This window comes from Xiphophorus couchianus, chromosome 18, assembly GCF_001444195.1.
Source record: "Xiphophorus couchianus chromosome 18, X_couchianus-1.0, whole genome shotgun sequence".
Lineage (NCBI taxonomy): Eukaryota > Metazoa > Chordata > Actinopteri > Cyprinodontiformes > Poeciliidae > Xiphophorus > Xiphophorus couchianus.
In genome coordinates, this window is record NC_040245.1 from 17,686,134 (window position 1) to 17,701,392 (window position 15,259).

General features: G+C 36.5%; 1 long non-coding RNA gene across 1 annotated transcript; it reads left to right on the forward strand.

The window, feature by feature from the left end:
• The first annotated feature begins 10,859 nt into the window (after nucleotides 1-10,859).
• Nucleotides 10,860-14,669, forward strand: LOC114161413 (uncharacterized). The gene is made up of 2 exons (XR_003599018.1): nucleotides 10,860-10,943; nucleotides 12,528-14,669. It is a non-coding gene; the product is annotated as an uncharacterized LOC114161413 (long non-coding RNA).
• Nucleotides 14,670-15,259: the final 590 nt, after the last annotated feature.

Here is a 15,259-nt window from a genome sequence, read left to right on the forward strand (position 1 = left end):
GGTTTCATGGACTGATGAAATGAGAGTGAATCTTGGCGGACCAGATGGATGGACAAGTGGGTGGATCAGTGCACCTTGCTGCATTTTAAATCAGCAAGGTGGAGGTGGTCTCTTTGTATGGGCTAGTAATAATGAAGATGAGCTGGTTGGACCTTTCTGGGTTGAAGATTAAAAACTCAAAATGAACTTCCACACCTAGTGCCAGTTTTTAGAAAATACTTTCTTTAAACGGGGTTTCAGGAAGAAGTTGGCATCTCTCAAAAGACAATAATTTTTCTGCAGGACAAATGCTCCATCACATGCATCCAAGTACTCCTCTGTATGAATAGACAGTACAGAGGTTAAAGATGGAAAAGCTTGTGGCCTTCCTTACCTGACATGAACCCAACTGAGAACTTGTAGGCAGTTCTTAAATGAGAGTTTTCCAGTGAAGGAAAACAGTCCACCTCTCTGCTCAGTGTCTGGGAGGCTGTGGTTGCTGCTGAATTAAAAATATAATTGTTAACAGATCCACAAACTGACTCAGTGAATGAAAGGATGGCTATTGAAAAGCAGGGTGGCTAAACTGGTTACTGATTTTTCTTGTCTTTTTATGTCATAGATGTTTATTTGGAAGTTCTGAGTTTTTTGTAAAAGTTTCATTACACATAGGATAATGAAAAAGTGAGGTGGGAAAATGTGTTTTTCATGTAGCTATAGAATAATTCTGCACAATAAAAGTTGGCAAATAATTGTGGACAGACTTTCTCATAGGAACACCAAAATCTCGCCTTTATGTTTTCAAACATTAATGTTTGAGGTATATTGACATTTTGAATAGTAAAGAGAGCACTGTAGTTGATGAGTAGTTGATAAATAAGGATAACCCTCAAAAGTATGACTTTCCAAAAAAAATGTCATGACAGTATAGTGAATGCATATAACTTTGTAAATTGATAGAAAAATATTCTAAGCCCAAAATTATGCACAAAATTAAAATTTACTCAAAATTTGAAATACTTCATAGTTTGCAATAGTATTGTAAACTAATGCAAACTATGAAGTGGGGCACTGGCATCACACAATAAAACCTGTATTTCGGTGTTTTTATTCTGCACATAACGTTACAGTCTTTGATTGATTGTAGTTTTCAGATGCTGTAAAAAACTGTCAGGTACCACAGAGAGACTTGGCAAAATTTTAATAAATAATCAGTGCTAAGGACAAAATATCATACTTGTCAAGTTTATTGAGCATAGACATTCGTATACTCTGTGAACACTGCTGCTTTTAACATGTTTATGTTAAATGTACAAAAAGTCTGCAAAATTTGTTCTTTTTTTTTGATAGTGCAAAAATTCAGACTGAGTCTTTTCCTCAGTTTACTGCTCAGACACACAAAGCCTTTCATTCAATAGTCAAGTTCCTGTTTTCTTGCCGCTCATTCAGGGTTTGTGGACAAGAATAACCTCAAAAGAATACTCGTGCATTTGCAAACACATGGAAAAGTACTTTATTTCCAGTATATCATTCTCAAACATCATAGTTCAATCTATCTGGTTTTAATACATGATAAGAGGTTTACGGTATGTACGTCACCCTACATTTGCCTTGAAAATGCTTCATACTGATTCATGCTTGTTGCTGCAGTGAGAGCCTGCAGAAAGCATTTTCACCATACCAGGTATGTACATGTAGCCAAGTTCTGGCTCAGCTTGTGTTTGTGTGTGTGTTCATGTGTCCCACTGTTGTCTCACAATTGCTAGCCCTCAGTCACACACAGTGGTTGACAGACACGATGTATGTGCACACTGATAACACACCCCTACACACACACAGACACACCAGCAAGGGCTGGAAGACAAATGGACCTTGCTGACACACAGACAGAGATGTGGACAAGCTGCTTTTCCGTTTGAATGCTCAGCCAAACCGCAAGCCACAATTACACTTGTCCCTGTCTGTTAGACTGCACTAGAGATAACGCTCTATGTACTCACCCTGATGCAGAATGATGATGATAGACAGCAGTAACTTGAATTCTGTGTTTGCATGCTATTGCTCAAAAAACAAAGCAACTGCTTAACAAACTCTGTTTGGAAATAAGCTTGGTTTATACATGTAGCTTGTAATGGAGAAAACATTGCAGGTATAAATATCATAGAACCATTTTTAGATGAAACATAAAACTAATAAAGATGTGAAGAAAGTGGAGATTAAACTCAAAGTTGCTGTATTTTCTTCCCGTCATAAATGACCAATTGAGATACTTATGTGGTTTGTGCTAAAAAATTGTTTCCATGGATTATTGTGATGTTCATTTGTAGGTTTGTTGATTACATGTATTAATCTGTTCAATAATGTACCTCTGTCCCTATGGACCTTTAAATGGACCAAACAAAAAGAATATGTCTACAAATGGATTAAAACAAATTTTAAGGCTAAACTATTTAGGTTTTCAGACCAAAAGTTAAAAGCTCACCGCGGGGATCAGCAGCTAATCCTGGATTTCACAGCAGTGTTACATGAAGAGTGCACAAAAGGTTTAGTTTTCAAAATGCCAGGTGGAAATGGTTGTTTTCTACACAAAGCTGTGAGGCTATCAGTTATGATGGATAATCTGTTTCATGCTAAAAACCACAATAGAACTGCTGTGAAAGCATGCACCAAAGACACAACTATGGAGATAAAACTGGGGAGAGACTGACACAGTGACTAGTGATCTTGAAGAGACTCTGTTTGTACTTTAACCTGCCACTTTCTGCTTAGTCAGGACCCTTCTCATGGATATTTGGTGAGTACACGTGTAAATGTCACAGTACATTCTTTGCAAAGTATTGTTTTTGCTGTTTCCAGTCCAAAATCCCCTTATCTTTGACATCCCAAAGTAAGACAAAAACTTGTGATGAGAAGGATTGTAATAATCCATTTAGGCCATGAGTTATAACAATGCAAAATATGGGGTTCATAAAAACAAGACAATAAAATTAAATTTCAATAAATCAATAAAGAATCTATAATAAATATAAAACAATTCGGTCCAGGTTTGAGCAGTTTTTCAATTATGGTTTCCATAATTGTCTCAATATTTAATAGTTATAGTTAGTATTATGTAAAACAGTCTGAACTTTATATAATGTTGTAATACCTGAAGAGTTGCTTTAATTCTTTCATGCATGTTTGGGAAATCCTTGAATCTCCTGTGGCAACCATTCAGAGGGCCTAAACCCTTTCTGTCTAATGCTCCTAAGAACATGTGTAAATGGCATAATAAGGAGCATTGTTGTGATGATGTGCTGAAGGGAGAGTGTTGGAAAGAGTAGGAGCTGCTCAGAGCTGCTGCTCACATCGGGCCTGTTTAGTCACTTTAATTGAACTCCAGCTTGATTCCCTAGAAAGTCTGATTTGTTTGGAGACAGCATATCAAACTCTGATGCTGACCAAATTCTGGTCCGCCTAAAAATCTTGGTCTTGATTGAGTTGAAGTGAATTCTGGTGTGGTTCGAATGAAAATGGAAATGTCAAGCGAACTGAAGATGACTCTAAAAGCAGGACGTAGACTATAGCACAGGGCTTTCTGGATCAATAAAACCAAAACAAAAGCACATCTCCAGTTCTAGAAGTAGAAGTTTCTTGTAGTCTTTTGCCAAAGATAAGATAAATCCTACAAGTTTGGTAAAGTGGCAATAATCATGGCAACCCTACTGAAACTATAATTGTGCCACTGAGACAACTGCTCTAACCAAACCAACTTCACACTTCAAAAACAGTAAATGGACAAAGATGTCTTGTAGCCTAACGTAGTTCTATGTACATTTTATGATTTCCAGAACAAACATTAGCACATGGTGTATCCCCCAAATGGATACAGAACTTTTTGCACAAACTAACAACCCTGGCACAAGTTGATACTTTGACCAACTCAGCCCAGCTGCACTGCGTCATCTGATCAGCATGCACAGACACATTTATCTACTGCTCACCAGACTCATAATCTTGACAAAACGATGTGAGCCCATGAGCACGAATTGCCAGAGTACAACAACAATGAGCATGCAATTGTTTCTACCTGACTCACAGGCTACAACAAAAATGCAACACACCATTGTATCAAAGTTACTGAAATGAAAATTTATTTATCACAAGCTAAGTTTAAAGTCAAAGCAAAAGGCAGCAGCACACATGTGGAGGAGAAGAAAAACAAGTTGGTTGGGATTGAAATAACTGAAGGCCTTAACAGATCTTCAGGTGTCCTAAATTAGTAGTCTGTGTTGCAAAGGAAAGGTAAATGCCCAATCTAACCAGAAGAGTGGTACCAATCATGGATTATCATTTAAAACATACTTCATAATAAGAGTTAGGTTTATTTATGAAGAACTCCTACTTTCCGAATACCTGATGTGTTTTTCTTTGGTTTTAGGGAACGTTGATAGCCTCAAAAGACATTAGGTGGAGAATTATGGACAAGAAAAAGAGCATGACTTTGGTTTGCATGCATCAACACTATGTGAACCATTTCATCAACATTTCTATGTTTTTTGACTGTGAGATTGTCATGCATGTGAACAGGCACAGTCCATGTACATAACAGATGTTTTCATTGAAGACAAAACATTTTCACATCAGTGTTGATTTAGAGAAATATTTACCTTAAACAATGTTTCAGTGTAACATTTTAATCTATTTCTTCTGCCCCTTATCCTTTTTCCTCTTTTTCGGGTTTTCTCAGGGTTTGTGACACCTGACCTCGGTGAGGTCACTCATGGCAGGTCATCGCCTTGTTTTCCTGTCTGCTGTCAGCAGCTCCATGATTTTATATTTTTCCACATCCCTCCTCTTCCCTCCAAGGACAAAAAGGAAAACTGACCATATGTATTTCAGGATGTAAAGTCTTCGACTTTGAAAAAAAAAAAGAGAAGACAGTCTGTGTGCGTGTTTGCATGCAGTATGTGTTGTTGGACGTGCAGTGGCCCAGAGGGATTTTTGGGCCACAGATGTAAAAGTCATTTCTGCGTCATTTCTCTCCTTTTTCTTGAGCTTTTCTCTATCCATCTGATCCTAACCTCCCATTTTTTTCTCATCTTCTTATTCTCTTCTTCTGAGTTACTTGTTTTTTTTATATATCTTTTCTCTTTTTCTCTGTGATACACTTTTTTTTTTTGTATCTTTCCATTACCACCCCTACCTATTAAAGTCTTTCCACAACTATTTGTTAAATTATTACTGGCTTTGTTTCATTTGTTTTCCTTTAGTCTTTTAATGGCCCAATTTTTCCCTCAGTCTCTGTTTTTTATCTTTCCCTCTGTGCTCTGTTCTCTCCGAGGCCCAGTATAAGTGTTCGTACCTGGCAGAGTATTTTATTGCGCTGTCAGGGGGCTTGGAGAACTAATTTCACCCATAAAAGCGGCTCACAACAAGAAAAAAGGGGCGGCAAATTGGGGGTTGGGGCAGATTTATTGGAATAGTTTGTTTTTTGTTTTTTTAAACTGTGAACAGCTATTATTTTCCTTCTTCTCTTGCTCTTTTTCCATTATGGAAGTTGCATACATTGTTGGCTCTTGGCAGTCCTGCACATCCAGAAATTTTGACACATGCTTATGCATTAATAATATGCAATATTACTGTGTTTGAATATGTCAAGAAACCCAAACATCTGAGTACATGTTAGCATAAACACACAGAGGCACTTTGTGGTTCTGTTTGTTTGTCTTGCTGGATATTACCACTTCCACAGACCACAGTGCATTTAGAAGCGCTGTAGCCGTATTGTCTGACTACATTTTGGCAGGTGGCCTGCCACTCTGAACTCAATAGTTATGCTGTGCAGGTATGTGTGTGTACTCTATTACCCAAATTCCCATCCTATTGTCCAGCCATAGGGACAGTTTCAAAGGAAGTCTAGACCCAGAACTGGCTGATTATTAAATAAAGGTGGGCATTGTTAAGAGCAAGACGTATTCAGAAACATAGTTTCAAGATTGAAATATATATATATACGTCTGTTTGTATTTAGGACTTCTGAGTATTTTTCATTCTGGTTCACACATTTCTTGTAGAAGCCAAAAAAACAAAACCCCTTTATATGTCATTGGACATAGTCTTATTTAATAATATTACTAGCTTTTCTTGTTAATGGCCTTTGGAATAAATTTGCATTACACATAAAGGATATATAGAATAATTACTGAACCACCTCTCATGTCACATGATCTATGTGGTTATAATGTGACGCGATGAACTGTAATTTTTCAACACAGAACAGGGAGTTGACTCACCATGATTATGCACCGAAGTTGTGACTACTCTGAAGTGTAGGTGGTAAAATGGGCTTGTGGAAAGACTGGCTTAGTGAAATGTAACATAGTAAATGAGAGCAGCAGCTGTAGGAGACTCACGGCATGTGACTGAAGCAACTTGCTTTGAATAAATGAAAATCATGAAAAATGCTAAATGCAAAAGCAACAAGACGTTAGAGATGATTACATGCTCACTGTGTTGCATCTGTCCTGCTTTAGAAATGATTTTGTGCCGTGTTGCAGTGTCTTAATCTAAAATAATATGCATCTAGTTTGAAGAGGTTCTGCAGACTAAGGATTGTTGGCTTCACAGTTATTTTTCCAGTCCCTTTCTCATCATTTGTGCATGATTTGAAAAACTAGTGCATTTTCTGAAACAATTAATACAAACTGTAGACCTAGTCAACCTGTAAAAGTGTGTCACTAGTTCTGAATGGATAGTTAATTCCTCAAAAGCACATATTTATGTCAATACTAGTGTAAATGTCATCTAAATGAAAAGTTCTCACACCATGTTTATAAGGATAACATCACCATAAGGTTCATCTGAGAAAAACTGGTCACATAGAGACATTTTCAGGGAAAAATTATAATGAAAAATATAGAATTTATAGATTTTGAAGACAAGTTCAATATTCCTGATTGTATTGACAAAAGCAATGAAATTAGTATATTTCATTTTGATTGACGTGATATAAGCAAACGATAATAATATGAAATCACAGAAAATAAGGAGGCAATTGATGCGGGTCCTAAGGGATTTGCAATTTGTTGGAAGGAATGAGAAACTGCTACTATGACGAGCAGAAAGGATTGAAAGTCTTGGATGTTTCTTTATAATTTTGATTAAATTTGAGAAATGCACCAGTGCAATTCAGAAAAAAATAGAAAAAGTTCCTTGTAAATGATCTTCCTCAGGAAAACAAAGTTTTTCGTGACAATGTGGGTCAGTTAGCTCCTTGAAGGTAGAGGATTCTGAGGGATTTGAATCAAATTAATACAACATATGGAAACAGCACAGAAATAACTGTTATTCTTCTAACAGCACTCTATAGGATGAGTTTGAGTTCTGCACTAAACTCCCTGTTGTCACACTTTGGACTTTGCTTTCTCATTTTAGTTCCACTTAAAATATGTTTTCTTTGTCAGTTTTAATTTTCCAAATCATGGAAATGAACCCACAAATTCAGAACTATTATAAATTCCTGTGGTGGGGCGAGAGGCACCACAAAAAAAGTTGCACTTTGGGCGTCCAAATGGTTAGCAATGGCACCGGATGGATGGATAACGAAACAATTGACTCTTCTTTTCTTAGAAGATCAAGATTGAAACAGTGCATTGGGATTGTGACACTATTCACATTGGCTGTGCTCGATAGAGCGTTGAAATCATGAACTGAAAACACATACATAGTGTGAAAGATATGTTTGTTTCTGTGCTTTATATTCAGTCCTACTATAAAGCGTGATCCATATAAAGTGAAATACTTACAAAAGATCAGAGCATTCAAACAGCATTTAAATGGACTTAGGAATTTTCCAAAACAACAAAATGGGTTTCCCAATGCCAGCTGGAGCAAAATGAGAATAATGCCACCCATCTATTAGATAATTTACTGTGGGTGTTTATATTTACCTAGAGGCTTGTTTTGAAGAAACAAAGCTCTCTGTACCAAAGATATTGGTAACATAAAATTCCATAATGAAGTGATTAGTCAGAGAAAGAAAGCTGCAGATGCCAATACTGTTATTTTCTGCCACCCAGGAGGAAGAGTGTTGTTCTCAGGGTAAGAACTCGCATGCATATGAGTTTCTGTTTTGGGTGGATGTGGAGTGCTTTGGTTTTAGTTTTATAGATTATTTCCCTAAATCTGAACTAGCACATGGAAGTCTGATTACTTTTTTCAATACTAAACAACTGATGAGCAACAGAAAGTGAATGTTTTTTTCAGTCTTTTTAAAGTTCTGTGGCTGACGTTCTATTTGTCTGCTGTCTGTATACCAACACTGATAGGCAATTCAACCTTTTTATATAAAACCCTTGAATAACTTATAAGTTTTTGCAACAACTTAACACTACATAATTGCACTAAGAAATGTCTTGAACATCCTCCAGTTTTGGCAAAAAATTAAAAAACCTGCAAAACATTTTTTTTTTTTTTTTTTTTGCATTTCTTTGCGTCAAAGTAGTTGAACTTTATTTTACAGATGACTAAAATGAAGCTACTGTCTCAATTGTTTGTATCTGTATTTGAACTCAGACAAAAGTCCACTCTCATAGCTAATGTTGGATAGGCACGCTTAAATCTGAACCAAAACTATGACATCATAACAGAGGTTTAGTTGATTTTACATTAAAACTGCTTAGGAGAAAAATCAACACTGGCCATGAATAAAAAAAAAAGGTACGGTAAATGTCAGACTATTGAGTCCCTTCAGTTTTTTTGTAGCTATAATACAGTTTTTTGTTTTCAATACCAATTAGTATTCTTTTATATTTAACTGGTTTCCTGTTATTTCCTTTTCCATCATTGTAAATGCTTTATGAAATGGGCACTATTTCCTTCTTTTATTGGAATATTTAAACCCCCTGAAAGCACAATAGCCCCACTTATGTAGTAGGCCCATAATTCTTTGAAATATGGAAAGTAAAGCCTGATCTTATCCTCCTGCAAATTACTTCAAAGCTTGAGCTAAGCCTGCAGCCTACGGCCCATTTCTGAATGTGTGCACGCGTGTGTCTGTTTGGGGATGAGAGTGAAAGAGAATATCTTATCCTGCACGGAAGTTTCAGGAAATGCCGCTATAGGAGCCTGATGTAGCTGCAGGGTAATACTCTGTACATACACACTCATATTTGCAGATGCAATCTCACAAGCGATTTTTATTTCGATATAACATTTATCTCTATTTACTGACAACAAGTGCTGAGCTTAGCTACCATTAACAACGGAGATAATACACAGCTCCATATTAAGATGTCACTAGGTGACTTTGCATCCCCAGAACCAACCAGAACCAAACATGGAGAAGCAGCATTCAGTTTCTGTGCTCCACTAATCTGGAACAAACTTCCAGAAAACTACAAAACAGCTATAACAATGAGTTCCTTTAAATCAAGACTAAAAACCCACCTGTCTAGAGTTGCTTTTCATTCATAACTGGGCCATTGATCAACATTGTTGATGTATGTTTTCGTGATGATTTTCATGATGGCATTTGACAAGATGTAATGTTTATTGCTGTTTCATGATTGATTACTTGAAGTTCAAAGCACTTTGAACTTCCTTGTTGCTGAAATGTGCGATACAAATAAACTTGACTTAACTTGAAGAAGAGCCTAGAAGCCTAATTACAATTTAATTCAACCTACCTCCTGATAATCCTAGAAATCCAAGAAATTTCACTTCATCAGGGCCAGAATTGCTCTACTGGTTCCTACAGTTTTACTGTTTATACTGGGAAAACTCAGTGATGCATACCAACCCACAGAGTGTTTGACAAACTAGTGTTTTATGGTCCCTATATGTCCCACTCGTGAATGTTTAGAAATAAAATTTCTTATTTTCCCCCAACATAATTCCATCCATCCATGTATGTGCGTGGGTGTGTCCCCGTTTACCTATGATGTCATTAAAAGCAATTAGTGTTGGAACTGCAGGGCTAGTTAGAGTTTTGCTGATGGATCGGAAACATCCACAGGGCAAACTCACACTTCTTCAGTTACATCTTCTCTCCTCTCCTCATTTTTCAAGTCACACACTGTGTACAACAGCCCATCGGTTTGCTACTAGGCGTGTGTATGTGTGTGTGCGTCTACAATTTTTGGCAGAAGTGTATCCTTGTATGGTGGCGTGTGTGTATGTGTGTTCTTTGTGAGTTTGTAAGTGGATTTGATTTCAAAGGTATGTCTTAGGCCCATTTGAATCATTAAGTGTGATTAGTGGACAGAAGTAGGCCTTCTACTTGTTCTTTATTCACTGGAAAAAAAGAAATTCTGTACTGCCATCTTTGTCTTGGCCAAAAAATGGGGGTAATGGATTATGGGAGGGATCCCACTTCTTCACTGGCTTTTTCTTTGCTTTTTTTGTTTCTTTTTTCTGTTATTTTATGTTTTTCTGAGCCTATTTAAAAACTACCAGCTAAAATGCAACTTGAACATGACTTTAGTGCACGCTAAAACTTATCTTACATGTCTTTTTGTTCCCCTACCAGTCTGTGCTCCAAGCTGAGTTTTGTTATACATAATAACCTGAATTTTTGATTAAGAGTCATGGAAGTTAAAGTCAAAAGTTTTCAAATCAAATCCTGTTCTCTGATCACATTAAGACTTTTTGTTTCAAACAGAAATGCAGCATGATTCTCGAAATGTTACCCACATGAAGATAAAACTGATCAGACCTACATAGCAAGAGTTCTTTTGTGTCTTTTACTGAATGCTCAAAGATATTAAATACTTTGTATTTCAAAGGTCTTTGATAAGTGTTGTAAAAATAAAGATAATTTGTGTAGCAAATAAAAACAAGTTGGAGACTTGTAAAAATGAATATTGGAAGTATTGGAGATTTTGTCTTTCTTTCTTTTTAGGATCGGTGATGGATGGGTGACCTGTTCATGGCGTGACCTCCCTTTTTTTGACCCTAACTGGACCTCACCAGGAGGAATGGAGGTACTACCTCTGGTACATCTAGAGAGAAACCATTAGAACAACTGTATTTCGGGCATATGGATTTTTAAAATACATTTTAACAACTATGAGAAATTCAAGTAATATAAATAAATAATAAACAACACAGCAAAACGTTTCTGCGACAGACTGGGTGACCTGTCCAGGGTGAAACGGCCTCTTGCCTGGAACATTAGATGGAGATAGGAAACCGCACCCCACTAGGAACAAGGGTGTTAGAAAATGGATGGATGGATGGACAACAAAATGTTTTTCTTTACTTTAACTTTTATATTTCTTACACTGACCCCGGAGAAGCACTATTTCATTTGCTTTATTTATAAATAATTATTTTTGGGTAATTATATCTCAAAACTAACTAAGGTTACTATAGTTAGTAACTATAGTACTCACTATAGTAGTATAATAGAATAGTTTACTGCAATCAATTCTCTGTCTTTGAGATGAAATATCACTGTACAAACATTTCTATTTGAAGTGATTGGATATTTAAGCGAGTGTCCTTTTTCACCTAGCTTTAGTAGGATGGTAACCAGCAACACAAGCTATCAATGGACTGAAACAGTGAGAATGTGTCAGAACTTTTACTAGAAAACATGCTGCTTCTATCAAAATGGCTGGGGCTGGGTGTTGGTCATTATGCCCATTAACCACACATACCCTACATATAGGCATGTGACAACAAGAAACTATTTATAAGGTCAAAACCTCAGTTAATTTAATTGTTTTGTGTTAGACTCTAATTCCTCTCTTCTTTTAGTTGTTTCCAGTCCTGTGTGTTGTGTTCATTGCCTAAAGTTTGTTTTAGGTTTTAGCCAGCACTTCTCAGCACTTATCCCAACACCGCACACCACAAGTAATAACTGTTTTAAGATGCTATCAGGCAGCACTTAGGGAATGTGTTTTTGCAGTTCTGTGCATGTATATTTTTTTTGCTCTGGAAATGTGTGTGTGTTTATGTGTCAACAGCCGCAGACATGTATTCCCAAATTAGTCTGTGGTTTTGTCTGAGTTTTGGAAAAAGGAGCTCTCTGAAGCAGCTGAAAGATGTGATGGATTTGTGTGTGTGTGTGCGCGTGTGTGTATACATTGTTGTGTGTGAATGTGTGTGCTTGTGTTGCGTATGTGTGTATGCCCGCTGGCCTTCCTGTTCACTTGATCCACGCTTGTGTAAAGCTGTGAATGCTGAGAAATCAGGAAAAGAGTGAGGTCATAATGTGCTTAAGGCCAAATTTCTCATATCAGTTACAAGCTAAAGCAAGCACACGCATAGCCACACAATGTTTTTTTAACTTGAGATCTCAATGTTTTACCAGTTTCTAAATAAATATGCAGCTTTTCATTTCCTCTGTTTTAATATGAAGCATTATGTTTTTAATAGATTAGATATTAGTTCTGGTCTTATTGTTCACATACATACAAGTCTTATTTCACATTAATCTGTCTATTATTTTATAGAGGAAAAAGGCTTACCATTTTTAGGTAATTATTTATCAAATGCTTCTTGTAATTGCCAGAGTTTCTCAAACGGAACACTTTTTGTTTAATGTTTTTTTTTTATTACAGAGTTCTTTCTCTGAATGGAAACACTCCTTTGAGCACGCTTGAGCCCTACAGGGAAGTAAGCAATATCACACTCGATACTCCCTGGAAATGTGCACAAACAATGGAAAAACTTATGTATGTTAACAAATTTTTTAAGTTTACAGCCTCGTAATGAAGGAGTAGTGCTGCTCCTCCTGCTGTGTTAGCACCGTGGACAAGCAAACGGAGAGAAACATAGCTGTGGTTGCAGCTTCGGATGAAGCATGTGCACAGGCTTAAGTCTGGTGTGCAGCTTTATATATCTGAGCACATGTTTTTACTGAATCTCATAGCCTCTTCATCTGGTCTTCATTTGGTTACAAATGTTTCAGCGCTTCTGTACTTCACTGCCTCCACATGTTTGTCAGACAAAAGGCCAAGATGAGTTGGAAAGAGACATTAAGATGTGTGAAATGCAAAGCCGAGTGCATCAGTGCATGTTGATTTAAAAAATATGTCACACCATCTTATAGATAAAATATGTAGCAGGAATAACTGAGATGCTTTGTCCATTGCTGGTTTATGAATGTTTTAGAGATACACGACATTTTTTTTACTTGTTAGCTTGTGATTTATTATATCCCACAATGTTTCTGTGCTACTTCACATGTCAGAGTGAAGTAGTACTCTGACAAGTCTGCTTTTTCTACGTTTTCTCAGATAACACAAAAGTTCAATTGTCTCCATTCCTTATATAGGTTATCTGGTGTTCTTCATTCTGTGTTCACTGTTTCTAATACCTTGTTAACAACTAAGGTCCTGCTTCTGCAGTTGTTTTAGTTCTGTATGTGATCTTTGTATCATCTGCGATATTTCCATAATTTCATTATTTTTTAGCGTAATTATGATTCAGACCACTATGTCTAAAAATAAATCCAGACATAAATTGATCCAGGCATGTCCTCTTAATTAAATGGAACCAAACTGCATTAGTGCAGAGAGAACTTTACTTTAAAGTGTAAATCTCACTTTGCATGTAGTCAAATAGTTTGACAAATACTCAAAATCTAAATTACTCCTGCTTTGAGGTCACTAATCTTGTGCAAAACTTGATTTGATCAAAGAGCAAGGCTCGAACAAAAAAGTAAATTGTTACATCACTAAAAAAACTTCTTCTGTGAGTAGGGCAAATTAGCTGCTGAAGTAAAACACACAACTCAAGTGGATTCAGAAAGTCACATTGGGATATAAGAGTATATTTAGACCATGCACTGAAAGCTTTTATTTTCCAAGACAAAGTAAGTGCCAAAACTTTAGGTACACATTCTCATTCAAAAGGTTCTGTGTGGAAAATGTGCTGTCGGCATTTCATCTTACATCCATCAGTTGACTTTTCCAATGAATATAAGACAAAACTAAATCTCTAGAGAGATTTAGATTTAGTTACAGAATCTCTAGAGATTTGGTTTCTGTCAAACTAAATCTCTTTACCATAACAGCACATAAACAATGCACCTTTATATAGTAACCTGAGCTTTTTAGAAACATTTTCCACAGCGTCTTATTGCTTGTTGGTAATAACTTACAAATTATTTGAAAAGATTCTTTCTAAATGATTAAATAATTGCTAGCGAAAAGTTACATTTCTTCATCAATGCTTTGACTAATAACCAATATATCCCTTTCCATTAAAGCGCAGAGATCCCATGTATTTACCTACTAAAAACTGACTTGTTGGTGTCAAATGTTAACATTCACATTGAGCGTAAACCGAAGCCTTTTTGTTTAAAAAGAGGAATATGTGCCCCTAAAAACTGATGTTTGATCATGGATACAATTGACTGTGTTTTTATATGTAGATGCCACCTCCTCACACTTCCAGAGCACAGGACTGGTTCTCAGGCTCTGCAGTAATTAGGGGTCATGGTTTGGGCCCCTCGTCAATCAGCAGGTCATTAGAGCTCTTTAATGAGCCCCTCCTCCTCATCCTTCTTCATTTTCTCCTCTATTTTCATCTCCCTTCCTTCTCTTTTTGGTATCCATTACTTTTCTGCATGATATTCTGAGACATTTCATCTACTTCTCCTTGCACTTACATTTATATGTACGTCTGATCCATTTCTGTCTCCTTTCAAGGACTTTATCAGAAAAATAAAATAAAATTCTTGTTCTCTCTTTCCAAGATACCTTTGTATCTCCTTGACTTTTTACTTGTTGCTTCTTCACCCTGTTCTGATATCTACTGCAGAGGAAGGGAACTGGTTGGGAGCCTTTAGGTCTGCACTACTTCACATGTCTTGGAGAACTATCGTCTGTGTTTTCTCAGATAACAAAAAAAAAAGCCTGACTCACTTCATTCCTTTTACGCTATCTGGTTTTCTTCATTCATTCTGCATCCACCACTTTAACTCCCACATTGACATCTACTAAGCAGGTTTGGTTTAAATAAATTCATTGGATTCCATCTTAACCTATTCCTTTTTATGATTCACTAAAAGAAGTAAGAATTTGTCACAATATCAGATTCATCAATGTGCTAGACAAAGATTTTTTTTTTATTTTTGTATTTTTTTCTAATCATTTGTCAAGTGACATCATTCCAAGTCCCAACATCCCACAAGACACAGATTTAGGCTTTCAGCTGACAGTTGCTCTGAAATAATGTTGAATATGATTGATTAGTTGTTAGAGGGTGAGTCACCCAAGAAAAACAAACTTTCCACTTTCTGTCTCAATGATACTAAAGATTTGTTTATGGCAAGAATTTAGAGCTA